At 45.6% G+C, this 15,012-nt stretch overlaps 1 pseudogene across 1 annotated transcript; it reads right to left on the reverse strand.

Moving 5' to 3' along the window:
* Nucleotides 1-430: 430 nt before the first annotated feature.
* LOC308419061 (sphingosine 1-phosphate receptor 2-like) lies at nt 431-1,429 on the reverse strand (annotated as a pseudogene). Its single transcript has one exon. The product of its transcript is annotated as a sphingosine 1-phosphate receptor 2-like (transcript).
* Between the last annotated feature and the right edge of the window lie 13,583 nt (nt 1,430-15,012).

A 15,012-nucleotide genomic window follows, 5' to 3' on the forward strand; every position in this document is an offset into this window, starting at 1 on the left:
CTCTGTGGAAGGTGGCAGGAGCTGGGGGTGGTGGTACAGAGTTTTCAAATCCCAGTACTCAGAACACAGGCAGGTAGATCTCTGTGAGTTCCAGGTCAGCCTGGCCTGTAAAGCAAGTTCGATCCAGTCGGGGGCTGCGCAGAGAGGCAGGAAGGGAAACCGGGCTGGAAGACAGGACAGCTAAGATGCTGACACCCTTTGTACCAAATGGCAATGTCTAGCCCTAAGTTCCAGCCTGTCACCCTAGACCCTTAATGGTCCCCACACTCACAATACTACAGTCTGATTAGTCAGTGCCTCCGTTGGCTACCTGGCCTATGAGCTGTGGTCAGTTCCTCCACACCTGTGGCACTGAGGGACATCATGAGGTCACCGGTCTCTCCCCAAAGAACTCTCTGTGGCTTGGTTAAATATCAGTTTACATTTCTTCTCAGACCACTGTTTTGTCCTCCAGAAACATCAGTGACATAGGCATATGCAAGCCTCTCTCCAGGGAGCTGGAGATTTGGAGGGTCAGGAGGCTGTGGCTAGGGTTCCCACCTCTGTGTCTAGTCACTCCCTTCCCCCTGCTGCCAGCCCAGCAGGGTCCTCAGTACCTCCCTCCAAATTATAGAAGACCCATTTGTGCAGTGAATTGAAGATGGCAAAGGCAAAGAAATAATGGGCTTTCTAGAGAACCAGACAGGCTCAGACGGGACAGGCAGAGTCTAAGAGAAGGATTCTAAAAGCTGGCAGCCAGCAGAGGGTGAAAACACCCAGGACAATGTGACTGTCTTGAGCAGGCTAGCGTCTGAGGACCAGCAATGTCCTCATGGCTAGAGCGCACTAAGAGGTAGATTTGGACATACAATATTACAGCAGCCAGTAAGATGACAGAGAAGATGGTGACCACGCAGAGCGCATAGTGCTTAGCGTAGAGGGGCAGAACAGTGGAGCAGGCCTCCAGCTGGTCCAGACAATTCCAGCCCAGGATGGGCAATATCAGCTATGAGGCCCCAGTGAGTATCAGCATCCGACAGCCTTTGTTACTGCCTTAGAGTTTGACCTTGACGATGGCCCGGAGGCTGAAGACCAAGGCGGAGAGCGTGATGAAGGCTGAACCTTCTCGGACAAACCACTGCAAGGGAGTTAAGGACAGAGTGACAGGCCCTGAGAGCAAAGTGTTGGCCATGAAGGCCACACCTGCCAGCAGGTTGGAGGCTGCCAGGTTGCCAAGGAACAGGTACATTGCTGATTGGAACTTGCTGTTCCTGGCTTCTGCGATAAGCACCAGAAGGTTCTCCACTGCCATGGTACAACATAAAATGATGGTGAAGGCTGAGGCTACCTCGTGGGAGAGCTTCTCCTGCATGTTTAGTGTCTATGTGGTGTCATTGTAGTATTCCAGAACTTTCTCAGGATTGAGGTACTCTGAGTATAAGCTGCCCATGGTGGGGCTCACTGGCTGGCTGGGGCCATGAGGCTGAGCACTGGCTAGGCTGCTCAGGGTCCTTGCCCTGGCCTGAGTGGCCTTGGTGTCTGCGCCCCAGGACAGCCAGTGGCTGGTTTTGGAGACTGTTGCCTGTGCTTGGACTATGTCCAGGAGTTGGGGACCTAGGAGAAGAGAGTGGCAGACAGAGCCACCACCTCCAGCCCCAGTGGAGACTTTTTGAATTTGTGTGTATGGAGGGGGTAGGAGGGAGAGAAGGAGGGGGGGAGACAGAGAGAGAGAGACAGAGACAGAGGTACCTTTGGGCTGGCCCAGCCTCTATGCGCACATAGTATGTACATGCTACAGCAATGCTGCACGAGTTCTGTATGTTCACTTCAGCACACAGGCCTCCAGAGAACCAACATACACACTACCCTCCTTAGCGTTTCCTTTTCAGTGTTAAACTGTGTGTCCTGGGTTGTTTCATCTGGAAAGGTTCTTATATGTACCCTGGTTTATCTTACCCATTTTACAGATGGAAACTGGGGCCCACAAAGAAGTGATTCACACCACTTGTAGAAATAAGATTAGAATTGTTTTCTTCCCTGACTTCAAGACTGGATTTCTCTCAGGAAGCCTATGTGCAAGTCCTACATGAAAAGGTTATGTATTCTCCTGAAGCTCATCCTCCTGTCTAGTCTTCAGAGCAGAATCATTGCCTTGAATTCTTGCTTCCAGCTCTTTGGAATAACACCTCCTGGGTACCTGCGGAGCCAAATCAACTTGCCTTTATTTCCTTTCAAGTCTTTATAGGCTCAGAGGGATTCTTGATATTACAGAGGTTGAAGCTTAGCAAGGCCCAGGGGCAGGACAGGAATGTGGGGTCCATAGGATCTGTGAGGAGATCCCATGATCCCCTGCAACCAGAAAAGCTCATTGCCAGAGCTGGGGGCAAGGAAGGCAGAGCTGAAAACTGAAAACTCAGTTATAGGCACCTTAGATCGATACCTCTGAGCTTAAAGGTATTTATCTTTGGATGGCTGACCTAGGTCTGGAAGACAGTAAAGAACTCTTACTTCATTTTAGATATAGCTACTATACAATATCCATCATCCTGCCCTTAGAAAGCTCTACTCAACCCCCTAGCTGACCCCCATTGCTCCCCCTCTTGAACTGGTTACATCTTGTCTTGTGTTTCATCTCCTAAGCTAGGAGCTAAAGCACAGTCATGAAACAGTGGCATTTTGTGACACAGGACAAGTTTCTAATATATGACAGAGATCATAACGAATTGTTGACTTCACATACTCAAAAAAAAATAGAGTATGGTCTTTTTTTTTTTTTTTAAGATTTTATAGTAATTGATCTTCTGAAACTGACTCCTTTGTTAACTCTTCAGGTCCATTGTGTAGTAAGCATATAAACTGTGTCTTAACTAAACTGCTCTTTATGATGCCCCAAGAGCCAATAATATAACATGTCAGAATGTGATGATGATTACAAAACTCCACATCACCCCAATCTTAGAAACTTGAGAGCTGATTAGCAGCTTTGCTGTAACAGGACACTTTGGAAGACTACCATAAAAACTGAGATCACTTCTCCCTGGTTGGTGCCTGAGAACAAAGAGAGTTCTTACAGGAGAGTCCAGTACCTGTGTGTTTACCTTCCCAGCTTCCCTTCACTGAGGCCACTTCTGGTTTTGGTTTTCAAAGTGGATCACCTGGATGATGGAAGCAAGTGGTCCCATGGTGCCCAGGTGTCCACTGCATCCAGCTGCACTACAAGCTGATTATCTATCCAGGGAAACTGATGTTTGCCGATACAGCTCTTCCTCTATCCCACTCCCTTGGTGATGCTGTTCACTGTTCATGTTCGGCTGTAGTGATGTCACCTGTGAAAGCCGCCTCCTCTTCGGTAACCATAGTTACCTCCTTATGGTCTTCTTGCTTCCCTTTGACTTTCTATCTCTAGGTTACTCTTCCTGTGGTTTTCAGATCCATCTCTCCAGAGGACAGCTCCTATTGTCATATCAGTCCAGGGCTCCCAAACTGACTTTAGTTCCATGATCTTGACTCATAAAGCCCTCCGGAGTGTGATGCCAAATCGTTCTTCTCCATAAAGCTGCCCTTAGTCTCTCCCATCCAAAGTCATTCTCCTCCTTTGGGGTTCCTTTCACAAACATGCTCCACCCATCTGTGGGTAGCTTGTGGCTTACCTGTCTCTCTCCCACCCAGGCTAAAACTCATTGTTAGGAGTAGAATATAGCTCATTCCCTCCTGATAATCCTGATAGCTTTTAATCTGGTGTTAGTACCAGGTACATACTCAAGTTCTTTTGGTTTTGTTTTTGTTTTTTAATAACACCGACTTCTTTTGACCCAGGCTCTGACATGAACATTATTCTAGAGCAAGTGATTAATGCTTTTGGCATTCAGGCAGCTGTGGGAGAATGGCAGACACTCACTGGACATTTCTCCTTGCGCTGTCCTGCGTGCCAAGGATGCAGTCTGGGTCTTGTGAGCTGAGATTTCTGGAGTCATAAGGACAGTTCTACCAGCAAGGACTTAGGGCAGTGCTATCGAGACCAAGAGGGAGCCATGGGGTAAGGAAGGAAGAGAGTGAGCTGAATACAGCAGTGGCAAGATAGGAAAGTTGGTACCTTGATGATGGATGAACTGACCAAGTCTTGGTTGCCAAGGGCAACCCAGGCAAGCATGTTATAAGTAAGAGAACCTTACTGTGTGGGACTTTCTAGCTCCTCTTTCTTCCCCCATTTGTTTTAGTTTAGTGACCCCCCAAGAGGAGGTATGGGTGAGATGGTGGGACCTTCTCCTCCTTTCACTGTTATCAGAGCCCTGGGTCACTCAATTAGTTCCCAATAGCATCAGTAGCTCGGTGCCTGGAGAGCCAAGATCAGCCATGTCCCCACAGCTGTTCTAAGCTCTCCTATGCCAGCTGCTGTGCTGGATTTCAGTATAAATAGAATGTTAGGGAGCCTTCTGTGGCATTAATCCTTTCCTTCAACCTCAATCCAGGCTCAGCTTAAGGCTTTATGACATATCAGTCAGTAAAAGAATGTAACATTCAAGATAAAACTGTACCAGCCAGCATAACTGAGAAGCCTCAGAGTTCTATGCTTCCCTCATTGGTGTGTGTGTGTGTGTGTGTGTGTGTGTGTGTGATAGCAACCTGAGCACCATATGCCAGCTACACACACACACACACACACACACACACACACACACACACACACACATGCATGCACACACATACACAAACACCATGTGTGGCTATATCATTAAATAAAATGACTTATCTTTCCCCTGTACCCTTTGACAGGCAATATCTCTTCAAGGTTTTATTATCTTGCCCTAATCCATGCTGGAATGTCCACAGGCTCTATCTTGTACAGGTTTTGTGCAGGCGAACACAACCACTGTGAGTTCTCTAGCATGTTGGCTGTGCAGTGTTAAAGCTAGCCATAACAGGTTATGGGCTGCTATGTGGGTGCTGGGAAATGAACTTAGGTTTCTTGGAAGAGCTATCAGTTTTAACATCTGAGCCACTTCTCCAGCCCCACAACACTCCTCTTTGAGTTGATTCTTGTTTGACACAGACCTTATCATCCCCCACTGGTTAAGCCAGAGCAGGGGTGTTTATCTGGGTGGCTTTGCATGTAGGAAATAGATTTCAGATAGGAACAGCTGGTGGCCACTGGGACAGAGTCTGTGAAGGAACATCCTTGAGTTAGACAGAGCCCTTCCTGCTCTGAAGCTTTGACATGGGCTGTTCTCTAGGAGGAGCCTGGCTTGAAGACTAAGTCTACTTAATAATAAGCTTATTATTTAATCAAGGAAATTAAATATCTCTGGTCTCTGGTGCAGACTGGGGCACCTTCCGGCTGTGGGTAGCAGAGGGGAAGTATGATGACCAGGTGTTTCAGAGATGAGGGAGTCTGGACAGAAACAAAGGAATAATGTCTCCACAGTGGAAACAGTGCATTTGTGAGTCTTGTGTGACATGAATGAAGGCTGGCTACAAACTCAGTAGAGCTTGAACATCGGATGCACGGACATGTATATTTGGAGAAGAGGTAAATGAATGTCTAATGGGGTTATTTTGGAGTATGCCATATCTACAGTTATGTTGGAAAAATTACCATTGCTCAAAATGAGGATTCTCTTTAGGGAGCAGATTCATAACCAGGCCTTGGGGCTGACACAAATGTCCAGTTCCTATTGCACATTAGAGGGCTAATACTTATTCACACTCTGGTGTGAATTAGTTTAATCAATAAGCAAACACTCTAGGAAATGTGAGTTTCAGCTTTGGGGTAGAGGAAGCCAGTCTTGGCACTAGGCTGCCTAATGGTGGCACAGATGAAGTGCTGGGGATGGGGGTGGGGTAGAATGTGGAGGCCCCATGCATCAGCTTCAGAGCATGCTGTGTCCAGGATGTGGGGGAAACGGAGGGTTGTGATTCAGGCATTAGGAGTGGAAGACAACTGGCAAAAGAGGCAAAGGAGGACACTGTATGTAATAGATGATCTTGGTTGTCAACCAGACACACTTGGGAAGCTGGAGCTTCAACTGAGGAAGTCTCTTCATCAGACTGGCCTGTGGGTATGTCTATGGGCATCCTCTTGATCGCAGAGGGGCCTTTGCCAAATAAGGGTAGCTGAACACGAACCTGGGAGCAAGCTAGTAAGCAGTATCCCTCCATGGTTCTTGCCTCTGCTCCTGCATCATACAAAAAAAAAAAAAAAATGCCTCCATTAATAAATGTGACCAGTGCTAGAGACACCAACCCAGAGTGAAGAAAGTTCTGGGTTCACCTTCAATACTAGAAAATAAAACAGCTGAATAAGAGAAGAAACCACCCAACTGTTTGTCAGGTGGGAAATCTTCTGCAAAAGTGAGTTGTTATGAGTACAACATAAAACTCCGGGAAGAAGCCTAGAAGCTGCTGTCAAAGCCCTGCCATCAAATTTGGCTCAACTGGACCCACTAATAGCCCGAACCAGTCACAACTGTGAGCCAGACATATGGGTGGGATAAAGGATGCATTGAGGTTGTAGATCTAAGAGATAAGAGAGGAAGGAAGGGAGGAAGAAAGCAGGGGAGGGAGGGAGGGGCAGAAATAGCTTTGAGTGCACAGGAGGATTTGTTACTGGGATATGGAAGACAAAACGACGCATAACCCTTCTGTTTGTATGTTTTAAAATACGGAGCATGATTTGTAGAAGGGAATTGCTGACTTCACAATTGTCCAGGGCTTTGCAACAGGAGTGACTTGGAATTGCCACTGACATCAGTCCCTTGGGCCCATGTGCCATTCACTAATCACAAATCAATCAGCACTGAGATCTCTGGAGCTTTTTCTGTTCAACAAGAGATGTTGGCTGACACACCCCACCAAGGAAAGCCAGAGTTATGCTTTGACAACCAAGAGTTTCCTTTAGCAAGCTGTGTGGGCTACCCAGGCAGCTCAGAAGAGTTGGGCGGGGTTAAATTTAAGCCTGTCATCCTCAGAGACTTTCCCTGGGGGGCATGCGTTGACAATGCGAAGGCTGTGATATGAGATGTGTGCTGTGGTATGTCCTTAAGCCCTGCGGAATCGGCTGGTCAGATGAGAGCTGAGCTGGTCTCAGTTCCCAGCACCTCTGTTTAATCACCTAAAACAACAACAACAACAACGCCCAGAGATCTTGCAGCACACATACCTAGAGATCTCAGAAACCACCTCCTCCTGAACACTGCTAAGAAGCCAGCAGAGAGCTAAGTACAGTGGCAGGCACAGGGGTAAATACAACGAAGGCTTCAAGCCGTTTTTGAGATGCTACTGTTCCACCAAAGTTCTGGAGTTTGTTGCTACTGTGGGGCACCACTTGCTGAGCATCTATTGTGCACCATGTACGGCCCAGATCTCTCATACACCTTACCGTTACCCTCAGTCACCAAGATAATGCGGCCGTTCTGTAGAATCAAAGAAAGCCAAAGGCTGTGGTGGTGTCCCCTAAGCCCCACTTCCACATAGATTGTGCTGCATTAGAACTCATACTCTTACACCTACACACTGTGTATGTCTGTCTGCTGGTGTTCTGTAAGACCTGAACATGGAGGCTGGGAATTGGAATCTGCCAGGTTAGAGCAGTGGTAACGCAGAGGCCCGAAGGCCACCTCAGACTTGCACTGGTAGAGGGAGGGCCAAGTCAGAGCCCAGGGCCTCCCAGGGGAGGTCATAGCAGCAAAAGCCTAGAGGTAAGGATACAGGAAACACTGATGGTCCCTATTGCTATTGTTTGTCCCAAAGGTTTATGACAGTTAAAAGGGGCTGAGGGAATTGCCACACTTGGAGACACAGGGTGGGCTTTGTACAGCATGGTTAGGAACTTGGACCAGCTGCCACACTCAGGATTACCATCTGGTAGGCTATGGTAAACTGACCTGATCAAAGCAGCATTTTAGGGAACTTGGTAGCAGTAGCCCGAGGCTGTCTGAGGCAGAAGCCATGGCAAGGTTCAGAGAGGAGCAGACAAAGGAGGCTGTGGCTAACCAAACAGCTGCTCTATCCGAGTACCATTTTCTATCCTTGTGATGAGGTGTGTACCTCAGCACCGCTGCTGTTAACCCCAGCATAGCTTTTCTTAGGTGCCCTGCTCTGCTCCCACAAGGCCCATGTCATGTCTCCTTGAGGCCAACTCTCACCACTTCCAACCAAGCTAGCTGGGCTTGCCAGCCACTGCACGATGGAGTAGGTATATCTTCTCAGCTGAAAAAGCAGTGATCATTTAGCAAATACTCCTGATAATTATGGAAGCAACTTGGACAGTTCAGACCATCTTTTATTTCCCTTTTCCCAGTTGGGAGAGATGGGAAGATGCTGCTTCTTGTTCAAGATGGGTGTCAGATTTCCACCACTGAGATAAAACACTTCATGATAAAATCACTCCCAGGAGGGGAATGAGGGAGTGGAAGGGGCTTAGGTTCTTCTTTCAGAAGTTTCAGACCATGGCTGTTTGGCCCAGAGATTGAGGCCTTCTGTTAATCAATACAACACAGGGGCATGATCACCTGAGGCAAGCTATTTAGCTGACAGAGTCCAGGAAAGAAAGGGGGGGCAGGAATAAAAGCTCTATTAAAGACACACCCTTAGTGACCTGGATTCCCCAAGTAGGCTCACTCCTTTCCAATAGTCCAGCAAGCTTTGAATCTAATTATGAGACCACAGCCCTCACGATCAACACCTCCCAATAAACTTGTCTCTTTGGGGAAATTTTTAAAGTCAAGCCTGTCAGGATGTGGGAGCTGAAGTCAAACATTTCATAGTCGTGTGTTCATATATTTTTTTTTCTGGAGAATCACTCACTTGTGGAAGTACAGATACTTTACATCCCCCTTCCATATTCTAATTCTGTTCGGGTAAGTGTCCCCCTTTGATCTGTGAATTAAATGTGTGGTCCTATGATGGCCCAGCTGAGAGGAGATGGAACTTTCAGAGGTAGAGTTTAGTTGGAGATTCTTTGACCACTGAAGGCTCAACCTCAAGGAAAGCATGAGACTTCTTTCTCTACCTATCTCTTTATTTCCTCAGCGGTTTGCTTTGTCATATGCTTCTGGCATGAGGGGACACCCTGGTGAGAAGCACATGTCAATGGAGCCATTCAATCTTAGACTGGGTACGCCATCATGATGACCCCAAATAAATATTTTCTCTTTTTAGTTTAATTACTCCAGTGTTTGGTAATAGCAGCAACTGGTTATCATACTCTACAAAGGAATCAAGGCTTGTGTGAAAGGTTGGGTCACTGAGCAAGAGACAATGGCTAAAGAGCAGACTACATTGTTACAAGTACCCCAAGCTGGGGTGACAACCCTATGCGTCTGTGAATGTGATAAATGGGTATTGGAACCATAATGGTATTGAGTGACCAGAGATTCCCACTCTTTCTGCACCTGAGAGATCCTTAACCAATGGAAACTCTGCCCAGTTGGTTTGCTAATAAGGCTTAGATGTTCTTATCATCAGAAAGCTACTGAGTCGATACAGACTGATTTGGACGTTGTCTCAAAGCCATGTGTTCTCAAGTTTCCATCTAAGAATCACCCGGGTACTCCTTAAAGAAGCTGAGTTTCTAGACCACCTCTCAAACTTGTTTTAGTACACCAGGGAGTCTGAATTGCTAGTTGAAACTCTGTCACCATTAGCAGAAACTGAATCTTTTTTTCTGAAACAGTGTTTCTCTGTAGTCTTGGCTATCTGGGGACTTGCTCTGTAGACCAGGGTGGCCTCAAACTCAGAGATCTGCTGGCATCAAAGGCATGTGCCACCACTGCCCAGTTTATAAACTGATTCTTACATTTTTAAGCTGGACAAGAAAATCATCCCTGTGACTAAGGTACCCATTTAGTTTAGACTTTACATTCTGGAAAAGCAAAGGAAGTCTGAGAAAAGGCCATCTGGTCCATCTGGTTGCTGAGCGCTAGCTCCACGCTAGCTTGTTACAGTAGCACTGACATATTTGAAGGGGATTTCTTCAATGGCATTATCTATAAATTCAAATCATGGACTAATTCCTGTAATTTTATGTAAGCTCTTACTGAGATTACCTCTCTATAGGCTTAGATTTTTCAAAACCTACTTTAATAGGACAAGAGGATATGCACCTGTCTAGAAGTAGTTCTTTGGGGGTAATTCCAATCTTCCTTGTCAGGATATCAGCAGTCCAGTCTAAAACATCAAACACGAATCAACAGTGGTAATTCAGTCTGATCAGCAGACACCAAACACAAATCAGCAACAGTGCCTAGATTCAGGAAAAAAAACCATGAGGCCTCACTGAATTGTCACAAGTCTGTAAAAGTGGCAAGAAGCAGCTGGAATACCATAAAAAGTTCTTTGGCGAGTTTCTTTCTATGAGGTCATTACAAGTGAAGACCAGTGAAGACCAGCAAAGCACTGCAAAGTGAACCAATGCAAGAGCATTGTTCATTGTCTGCTGGGTTCTACTTATACTCTTTCTAAACATCACATGACCTCTCAAGTGCCTGCCTCAGCAAAACATCCTCTCATAAGACAGCTTTTAGGAAAACATCACATGATACAACTAAGTCTTCAAAGAAACCAGAACCTCCTACTTCATCTCTCCTTGAAAAACAAATGAAGTCACAGATATATTGACTAGAGATATATTCTGTGTTACAAACTCATGATGTGTTCATTGAGGCATAACACCTACACATTCACAACTACACAGCCCCTGCCTTTGCAGACTCTCCCATGAACCTATACAGTGGCATTCATACCAATCTCTAATGATGGGGTGGCATCGAGACACCCCAGGATCATTCTTGAAAAATGCAGAATTAATGTTTAATATTCTTGTAGGTAATCTTTGAGGTACCTCAAGGATACTGTTGCCCTCAGGAAGATTGGTCCTACTTCATTCTTACGTTATAGATAAAGAAGCTGGAGCCCAGGATGATTTGACAACATGACTAAGTTCAATGGAAAGGATTAATTTCCTGGGATGATATTCTAAGATGATATCCTGGGGTACAAGCCTAGGTGTTTTTGTTCTAACGCCCTTACCAGCCAGTATTCATTACTTTTCTATTGTTATGATGAAATACTGTGACAAAAACCAACTTAATGAAATTAAGATTTACTTAGACTCACAGTTCAAAGATGAAGTCTTTCATGGTAGGGAAGGCACGAGAAAGGAGGTAGTTGGTCCTGTGACCTTCACAGTCTGGAGACAGTGGGCCATTTCCCCACTCAAACCTAAAGAGAGAGAGAGAGAGAGAGAGAGAGAGAGAGAGAGAGAGAGAGAGAGAGAGAGAGAGAGAGAGAGAGAGACAGACTTTTCCTGGGGAGACTCAACATAATTACATACCTATTTACCCCAGAAAGGAGGCCCAAGACAGACAAAAGTGGTCATAATACCAGTGTTCAATTTGGGGAATCAATGAATGTTTTATTGGGGTTACTAATAGGAGTCTGCATGAGTGGTTACACATGAGGAGAAGAGATGATGCAAAAGTAGCTAAATCATGCAGAGCCCACCCCAACAGGGACAGCACTTTCTTAAGTCTGCAACCCTGAAGCTCTGTATGCAGCTTGCAGGCAGCTTCACAGCCCTGACAACCTTTCTTCCTGCATTGGGCTGGTCAGCTGCAGCTAAGCAGATATTTGCTCTCTTATAAGAATTCTTAAGAATCTTCCAAGCTTCTAGTCTTCTCCATTGGTGAGCTGCTATTCATCTCATGTTTATCACCTGAAGGAGGCTCCCAACCTCCCTTTCCCCATTAGGACATGTTTTAATTGGGAGGCAATGTTGAAATTCAGAAAAATAGGGCATGCAACAAGTCGCTACTGGTATTTTTTTCTAGTCCTATACCTGTATGATTTTCTTTTAGTCTTCTATCCATATTCTTTTAACAATCTCAATGTCATTTTTGGTAATTGTGCTGTCCTGCCTTTAAATATAGCCAGTGCTTTCTTTTGACAATTCTACTTGAAGCATCTTCTTTTTATTTAATTTTTAAATCTTAACTTTCAAATCTGCCACTCTGGGTTAGTGTAACCTCTTTCTTTGTACCGTGCAAAGGACAGAATCAGAGCTTGCTGCTTCAGTTCCCCACACTTAATTGTCACTGGATTTCCAGCCTAAGTAGACTAATGAACATTCCCGGCATTAGCATTGGTGAAGCTCATCTTTCCATATGTCTTTGAGAGTGGTTACAGATGAGACTAACTGAAGAAGACAGACTGACCCTAATGTGGATGGTACCATCTCATGCATTGGAGTCTTGGACCAAAAGGGCCAAACCTTAGCTGAGCACCAAGTCCTGGTATTCTCCTTCCTTCCTTTCTTTTCCTATTTTTCCCAGATGAGCAAATTCATGCTCCTGCCACCAGACCAAGAGCCACTTCCACCGCCATGCTTTCTCTATCATGACTGACTGTATTCCCCAAACTGTGAGCCAAAACAAGTCCTTCCTCTTTGAGTTGTTTCTAGTCTGCTCTGATATCAGATCACAATGCACCCACCATCTATAAGCAACCATAGTTAGAACATTTTTATAAATCACTTATATCTGCCAGAGATTAATTTAAGTGTTTCATATATGACCTAGTTGACTCCTCAGGACACCCATGGGTAGCAGTACTACTAGAAAAGGAGGACGAGGAGAGGGAGGGAGAGGGAGGGAGGGAGCGAAGGAGGAGGGGAGAAAGAGAGAGACAGAGAGAGAGAGAGAGAGAGAGACAGGGAGAGAGAGACAGGGAGAGAGAGAGACAGGGAGAGAGAGAGGGGGGGGGGGAGTTGTCTAAGGCCTCATAGGAAGGAAGCTGCAAAGCAAGCATTAAATTCTAAGCAATCTGCCCATGGAGCTGAGACTGAGCTAATCTGAATCCTAAGATCCGCCTCTCCTTCCATGTCACAATAGGGAGGAGTTCATCTGTTCAGTGAGTATTTATTGAATGCCGCTCTTTGCTGGAAAAGACCACATAGCCTCTGACTTTTTATAGCTCAGCCCAGTATGAGAGAAAGATGTGGGTCACATGATTCTATAAAGCTTTGAAAACTGACCCTATGAAAAGACACTGAAGAAATGTGTGCTGGGATGTCAGTGGTGAACAGGTGAGAGATATGTGTCTCACACGACAAGATCCGTGTGATGAGGTCATATTCTGCTAGCTGTTCTGTAGCCACTCCTGTTGGGAGCTCCTTGAGCTAAGTCTGTCTAGCCACAGGAGACTTGGATGGAAGAATAGAGGCAGGAGAATGCATAGCCCTTTGGATGACTGTTTATCTCCATGTCCGAGGAGACGACTTGTGAGGAGCTGAGCCCTGCAGGATATCCTGAAGGCTTATTTTTCTTAGTATCAGAACTCAGAGTCAAATCCTCTGTGGTCAGAGAATGTTCTTCAACAGAAGGTCAACCATATCAGGTCTTCTATAAACAGGTATCAATCACAGACCTCAAACGGAGACAGAACCTTTGCTAGGTTATCATATTTGGAGCAGGATGAAGAGATAAAGATTGCATGAAGTTGGGGGTTTCACTGGCCTATTTGGAAAGGCCTGTGTACCTGGTGCACCTTCAGTGATAAAGGGGCAACAATCCTAGGGACCCTGGTGCTGTCTTGTAGGCTGGCATTAATCCACTACATACTCTTATAGGGGAGTGTCACACACTTAGGGTCTTCACTGTAAGTTTTTGCTTATGTTTTGTTTTAATTTTTGAGAAGCAGAGTCTCACTATGTAGCCTATGTTTCCTCCAAACTCCTAATAACTTTCCTAATTATCCCCAAATTCTGAAATTACAGACCTGTGTCACCTCACCTAGCACAAATATAAAGTGCTTAACATTGGGTAGAGTGTATTTATTAGGGAGGAAAAGGGCTGGGCTTTTCTGTCATCCCTGAAGAACCTTGATGTTGAAGGCTTCCAAAGGAGGCCTCTGGATTCTTTCTTCTGAAGTAGGTTTCTGGATTCTTTCTTCTGAAGGAGGTCTCTGGATTCTTTCACCCCAGTCTATCTGAGTTCCCAGGAATTAGTGACTCAGAAAGTAAACTAATTTCATTCGGTAAAGTTCTTCATGGAAGAAAAAAAAAATCACAATCCAACCATGCACTTAGAGGAAGAAACAATGTCCAGAAATGTGAACATCAGATAGCCTGTGTGTCCTGATAATCTCACTCCTCAGCTAACGGTTGGAAGCAGTGATTCCTGTTGTGTTTTTGACCCTCTGTACCTTCTGAGGACGATTGATCTTTCTGCATCATTCCTGGCGTGCAGGGGCCACACCAGGTCAGTCCAGCAAATTGGAAACAGAATGATATGTAGCATTTCTAAGCAAGCACATATAATTAATTACCAAGGCAAGGCTCTTTAGAGCTCTCTCCCCCTTTGACATGATGACTTGGAATGTACAAGATAATGGCTGTGTCCCAGTTTGGTTTCTGATGCTGTCACATATACCGTGACCATGAGCAACCTAGGGGAAACACGGGTTTATTTGGCTTACAAGTTACGGTCCATCATTGTGAGGATCCAGAATGGTAACTCAAGGTAGGACCTGAAGCAGAAACCACGGCTTGCTTACTATAAGCACACTGGCTGTCTCTCTATGCTCCACTTAGACTCATTTCTTATACAGCCCAGGACCAGCTGCTCCAAGGTGGTACCATGCACAGTGAGCTGCACCCTTGCATGTCAATCATTCATCAAAAACATGTTGCCCAGACATGCCTATAGACCAATCTGATGGATACAACCCTCCGCCCCCCAGTTCATATTCCTCTTCCCAGAGGACTCTAATTGTCAAAATTATCTGAAGCCATGTTGTTCAAATATAGATTTTTTTTATCTTCTTCAAAGGGCTCCTTTCCTCTGGCCAATTGTTACCACCCTCTGAACAACCAGATGTCCTCTGACTGTTCTCCATGTTAGGGAAATTTAAATTTTAGTGTCAAGCTGGCAGGCAATAAACGGGGATTTCTTGTGTGATGGCTGCGATCATATGTGGGTCTCATGAACTTGGGGGTAGTGTGTTTCCCTTTTGAGCGTGCACCCAGCTCAGGAAGTTGTT

Source organism: Micromys minutus (genome assembly GCF_963924665.1).
Source record: "Micromys minutus genome assembly, chromosome: 3".
NCBI classification, from domain to species: domain Eukaryota; kingdom Metazoa; phylum Chordata; class Mammalia; order Rodentia; family Muridae; genus Micromys; species Micromys minutus.